This window comes from Bufo gargarizans, chromosome 5 (genome assembly GCF_014858855.1).
Source record: "Bufo gargarizans isolate SCDJY-AF-19 chromosome 5, ASM1485885v1, whole genome shotgun sequence".
In the NCBI taxonomy this organism is placed as follows: Eukaryota; Metazoa; Chordata; class Amphibia; order Anura; family Bufonidae; genus Bufo; species Bufo gargarizans.
This window is the reverse complement of record NC_058084.1, coordinates 15,014,572-15,020,571: the sequence shown is the minus strand read 5'-3', so window position 1 is coordinate 15,020,571 and position 6,000 is coordinate 15,014,572. Positions and strand designations below refer to the sequence as shown.

At 51.1% G+C, this 6,000-nt stretch overlaps 1 protein-coding gene across 2 annotated transcripts in view; it reads left to right on the top strand.

Annotated features, from left to right (window-relative positions):
* Nucleotides 1-4,372: 4,372 nt before the first annotated feature.
* Nucleotides 4,373-6,000, top strand: part of PTK2 (protein tyrosine kinase 2) — a 451,150-nt gene continuing 449,522 nt past the window's right edge. Inside the window, exon 1 of one of the 2 annotated variants that reach the window (XM_044292786.1) lies at nucleotides 4,373-4,475. The gene's annotated coding sequence lies outside the window, so the exon portion shown is untranslated. The remainder of the gene's footprint in view (nucleotides 4,476-6,000) is intronic. The other variant, XM_044292783.1, reaches the window with a different exon arrangement.

Sequence of the window (6,000 nt, the reverse complement as noted above, 5' to 3'; positions counted from 1 at the left end):
CCACGTATGCCCAAGCCATTACACTGCCTCCGTCGTGTTCTACAGATGATGTGGCATGCTTTGGATCATCAGCTGTTAAATGCCTTCTCCATACTTTTTTCTTTCCATCATTCTGGTAGAGGTTGATCTTGGTTTCATCTGTCCAAAGAATGTTCTTCCAGAAGTGAGCTGTTTTTTTTAAGATTTTTTTTTGGGCAAAGTCCAATCCATCCTTTTTATTCCTGAGGCTGATGAGTTCCTGCACCGTGCAGTGAAGCCTCTGTATTACTTTCATGCCGTCTTCGCTTTGTGGTAGATTTGGATATTGATACGCCTGTATCCTGGAGAGCGTTGTTCACTTGGTCGGCTGTTGTGAAGGGGTTTCTCTTCACCATGATAATTATTCTGCGATCATCCACCACTGTTGTCTTCCGTGGGCGTCCAGGTCTTTTTGCATTGTTCAGGTGACCAGTGCTTTCTTTCTCAGGATGTACCAAACTGTAGATTTTGCCGCTCCTAATAGTGTAGCAATTTCTCGGATGTTTTTTTTCTGTTTTCGCAGATGAAGGATGGCTTGTTTCACCGGCATGGAGACCTCCTCTGACCGCATGTTTACTTCTCATCAAAATCTTCAAAATGCAAGCAACACACCTCAAATCAACTCCAGGCCTTTTATGTGCTTAATTGAGAATAAAAAGAATTGCCCACACCTGCCCAGGGGCGTATCTATCGCGAGGCAAACAAGGCATTTGCCTAGGGCGGCACTTGCCAATGGGGCGGCAAAATGCCTTGTTTGCCCCTTGTCCCATCAGACGCCTCCGGTATATTCAGAAGATCCGATGGTATATTCTAACCCCCAGGCGTTCCCATGGTGACGGGGACGCTTGCCTGGGGGTTATAATATACCATCGGATCTGAGTTTTCACGCTCTCAGTGAGAGCGTGAAAACACAAATCCGATGGTATATTCTAACCCCCAGGCGTTCCCATGGTGACAGGGACGCTTGCCTGGGGGTTAGAATATACAGGGCCCCGCCGCTCACAGGAAAACATTTAAAAACGAATCAGTAACCTAAACTTTATTCATTAGTGATGTCTTTACTGTATACCTTACTCTGTCTTTCAGCTCCGGTAACAGCAGGCAGTGCGGGCGGGCGGCGCTCACTCACTGACGTCACGCGCCTGCGCCGCCTAGTGGGAGGAGCAGGCGCGTGACGTCAGTGAGTGAGCGCCGCCCGCCCGCACTGCCTGCTGTTACCGAAGCTGAAAGACAGAGTAAGGTATACAGTAAAGACATCACTAATGAATAAAGTTTAGGTTACTGATTTGTTTTTAAATGTTTTCCTGTGAGCGTCGGGGGGAGGAAGCTGTGGATGGCACCGTTTAAGGGAGGGGGGGGGGGAATCTGTGGATGGCACCGTTTAGGGGAGGGGGGGGGGAATCTGTGGATGGCACCGTTTAGGGGAGGGGGGGGGGAATCTGTGGATGGCACCGTTTAGGGGAGGGGGGGGGGAATCTGTGGATGGCACCGTTTAGGGGAGGGGGGGGGGGAATCTGTGCATGGCACCGTTTAGGGGAGGGGGGGGGGTCTGTGGATGGCACCGTTTAGGGGAGGGGGGGGGGTCTGTGGATGGCACCGTTTAGGGGAGGGGGGGGTCTGTGGATGGCACCGTTTAGGGGAGGGGGGGGTCTGTGGATGGCACCGTTTAGGGGAGGGGGGGGTCTGTGGATGGCACCGTTTAGGGGAGGGGGGGGATCTGTGGATGCACTGTTTAGGGGAGGGGGATCCGTGGATGGCACTGTTTAGGGGAGGGGGATCCGTGGATGGCACTGTTTAGGGGAGGGGGATCCGTGGATGGCACTGTTTAGGGGAGGGGGATCCGTGGATGGCACTGTTTAGGGGAGGGGGATCCGTGGATGGCACTGTTTAGGGGAGGGGATCCGTGGATGGCACTGTTTAGGGGAGGGGGATCCGTGGATTGCACTGTTTAGGGGAGGGGGATCCGTGGATGGCACTGTTTAGGGGAGGGGGATCCGTGGATGGCACTGTTTAGGGGAGGGGGATCCGTGGATGGCACTGTTTAGGGGAGGGGGATCCGTGGATGGCACTGTTTAGGGGAGGGGGATCCGTGGATGGCACTATTTAGGGGAGGGGGATCCGTGGATGGCACTATTTAGGGGGGATCTGTGGATGGCACATAGGAAGGGGTGGGGTTTAGAGAGAAAGGGGTTTGGCCTTGACAGGAAGGGGTGGGTCAAATTTATATTAGGGGGGTGCCCGAATTTAGTCTCGCCTAGGGCAGCACAAAACCAAGATACACCACTGCACCTGCCCATGAAACAGCATTTGAGTCAATTGTCCAATTACTTTTTTTTATGTGGATACCCTCAAATGAAAGCTAAAAGTCTGGACTTTATGTCCATGTCCATTATATAACTATAACTTGAATATGTTTTAGTAAACAGGTACAAAAAAACCACAAAATTTGTATCAGTGTCCAAATATATATGGACCTAACTGTATGTATGTGTATATATATATATTCTCCTCATCCTCTTGAACACGCTGACACTCGCTCAGCATTGGAAGGACCTGACGATCCCTGTGTCATGCCGTTACATGTAATGTCATGAGGGGCACTGCTGGGTGGTTTTCATACATAAGGTGGCACTATCGAGGGGTATTTTATACTGGAGGAACACAATTGGGGGTATTTTATACTGGGGGAACACAATGTGCAGTATTTTATACTGGGGGAACACAATTGGGGGGATTTTATAGTGGGGGAACACAATTGGGGGGATTTTATAGTGGGGGAACAATATTGGGGGTATTTTTTTACTGGGGGAACATAATTGGGGGTATTTGTATAGGTATTTTTATACTGGGGTATTTTATACTGGGGGAACACTATTGAGGGTATTTTATACTGTGGGAAGACAATTGGTGGGTATTTTATACTGGGAGAACACAATGGGGCAGTATTTTATACTGAGGGAACACTATTGGGGGGTATTTTATATGGGGGAAACACTATTGGGGGTATTTTATGTACAGGGGGCACAACCGGGGGGATTTTATACTGGGGGAACACAATGGGGCGGTATTTTATATTTGGGAAACACTATTGGGGGGTATTTTATACTGGGGGAACACAATTTGTTTTTATACTGGGGTAACACAATTGGGGGTATTTTATGTACAGGGGCACAACTGGGGGGTATTTTATACCGGAGGAACACAATTGGGGGTATTTTATACTAGGGGAACACAATGGGCGGTATTTTATACTGGGGGAACACTATTGGGGGGTATTTTATACTGGGGGAACACTATTGGGGGTATTTTATGTACAGGGACACAACTGGGGAGTATTTTATGCTGGGGGAACACTATTGGGGTATTTTATATACGAGGGGCACTGCTGGGGGGGATTTCATACATAAGTTGGCACTATTGGGGTATTTTATACTGGGGAAACACTATTGGGGGATTTTACATACAGGTTGGCACTGTGGGGGACCTTATATATACTGTGGCTGCTATGGGGGACATTATATACCCTGGGAGCGTTACTGGGAGACCATTATAGATACTGGGGGAACTTTTCATCTGTTTTTGAAAATGGATGCAGAATGGCCATGAAAAACTCAGCGTGTCCTTTATTTTTTTGATGCATGTAACTATGTTCATATTCGCGGCAGTCAGCGTTTCTGTCATTTCCGGTGGTAAGAATAGCGCGGCATGTCGTCAAGACAACAGAAACTTTGATATACCCCTTTATAGGTCAATTGTCCAGTCTGTTAGTACTTTGTTTGTTGTATTTTTTATATTTGCGTAACCCCGTCTGGATGTACAGCGCCATGGAATTAATGGCGCTAAATAATAATAAATCGATAGAAGCCAGTGCACACGTGAATTGTTTATTGGTTTATGTTCAGTTTACTGCTTTTTTAATGAATTGTTTTTTTTATGTTTCTCAATGCCATTAAAATGTTTTTTCGTTAGCTAAAACTGGGCAGACATGATGACAGGAGACACCTCACGGCTCTCCATGTCATTCCTGTCAGACCACAGCCCGCCATTTCTTTTTTTCTCAGGATGAGAAGGGAAGAGGGGGTGTGTCCTTCCAGACCAATGACGTCACCAGCAGGAGACGGGAGCTCCCGATGGAAGGGGCGGGGCTATGGCGGAAATGAGCGAAGTATGACAGCAAAGACAATCACCTCGGGGAAGGGGCGTGGCTACGAAGGAAAAGTAGGCGTGTTTTTGGCCAAAGAAAGAAGGGCTGAGAGTGAGTGGGTGTGGTTTTTGCTGGAATCCTCCAATCTTATGGGTAAAAGTGTCCAGGAGGCGGGGCTTGCGTGAAAGTTGCGGGTTCCCGATGCTGAGGGTCAGTGTCTGGCGGGCGCGCGCTGCGGGGTCGGTGGAGAGGAGGCGGCCACGGCTGAGTGACGGGATCCGGGGCTGCGGGCACTGACGAGGCCGAGCAGAAGGTGAGCACCGGGAGGGGAGAAGTCCGGGAGAGAAGTGCTGGAGCACAGCGGGCTATTGTGTGTGCGGACTGAGAGGCTGGGATGTAGCAGAGTCCAGTCTGCTCAGGTCACATGTGTGTGCATCTCGGCTCTGCAGGTTGTAGTAATACACTGGAGGTGTAAGATTGTGATCCTCCCCACCTTAAGACTAGGACTTGTGATTTCCCCCCCCCCCCCCCCTTTAGGACTAGGACTTAGACTTGTGATCACCCCCCCCAACCTGAGGACTAGGACTTGTGATCACCCCCCCAACCTGAGGACTAGGACTTGTGATCACCCCCCCAACCTGAGGACTAGGACTTGTGATCACCCCCCCCCAACCTCAGGACTAGGACTTGTGATTCCTCCCCCCAACCTGAGGACTAGGACTTGTGATCACCCCCCCCCCAACTTGAGGACTAGGACTTGTGATCACCCCCCCCCCAACTTGAGGACTAGGACTTGTGATTTCCCCCCCCCAACCTGAGGACTAGGACTTGTGATTCCTCCCCCCAACCTGAGGACTAGGACTTGTGATTCCTCCCCCCAACCTGAGGACTAGGACTTGTGATCACCCCCCCCCCCCAACCTGAGGACTAGGACTTGTGATCACCCCCCCCAACCTGAGGACTAGGACTTGTGATCACCCCCCCCAACCTGAGGACTAGGACTTGTGATCACCCCCCCCCCCAACCTGAGGACTAGGACTTGTGATCACCCCCCCCCCCAACCTGAGGACTAGGACTTGTGATTCCCCCCCCCCCCCCCAACCTGAGGACTAGGACTTGTGATTTCCCCCCCCCCCCAACCTGAGGACTAGGACTTGTGATCACCCCCCCCAACCTGAGGACTAGGACTTGTGATCACCCCCCCCCCCCAACCTGAGGACTAGGACTTGTGATCACCCCCCCCCCAACCTGAGGACTAGGACTTGTGATCACCCCCCCCAACCTGAGGACTAGGACTTGTGATCACCCCCCCCAACCTGAGGACTAGGACTTGTGATCACCCCCCCCCAACCTGAGGACTAGGACTTGTGATTCCTCCCCCCAACCTGAGGACTAGGACTTGTGATTCCTCCCCCCAACCTGAGGACTAGGACTTGTGATCACCCCCCCCCCAACTTGAGGACTAGGACTTGTGATTTCCCCCCCCCCCAACCTGAGGACTAGGACTTGTGATCACCCCCCCCCCCGCCTTGTTATGTGTTGTGGTCAGTGGCCCCTCTATAGAAGGTGTGATGCCCCCCACTCACCATGCCTTAGCTAGGTCACTGAACATGTGATATATACCTGTACTATTTTGTATTGTCTGCATGTGAAACCTGCATGCTCCTCATGGCTGGGATGTAACAGTGGCACAGGTGACACTGGGGGCGTGTGCCAGTGTTGTGCCATCCATTGCACTGATATACAGCACCCAGTCCCTATGGTCTCTGTACGGTGGTGCCACCTTGCTGATGTTCTTGACAGCACCCAGTCCCTGTGGTCTCTGTACGGTGGTGCCA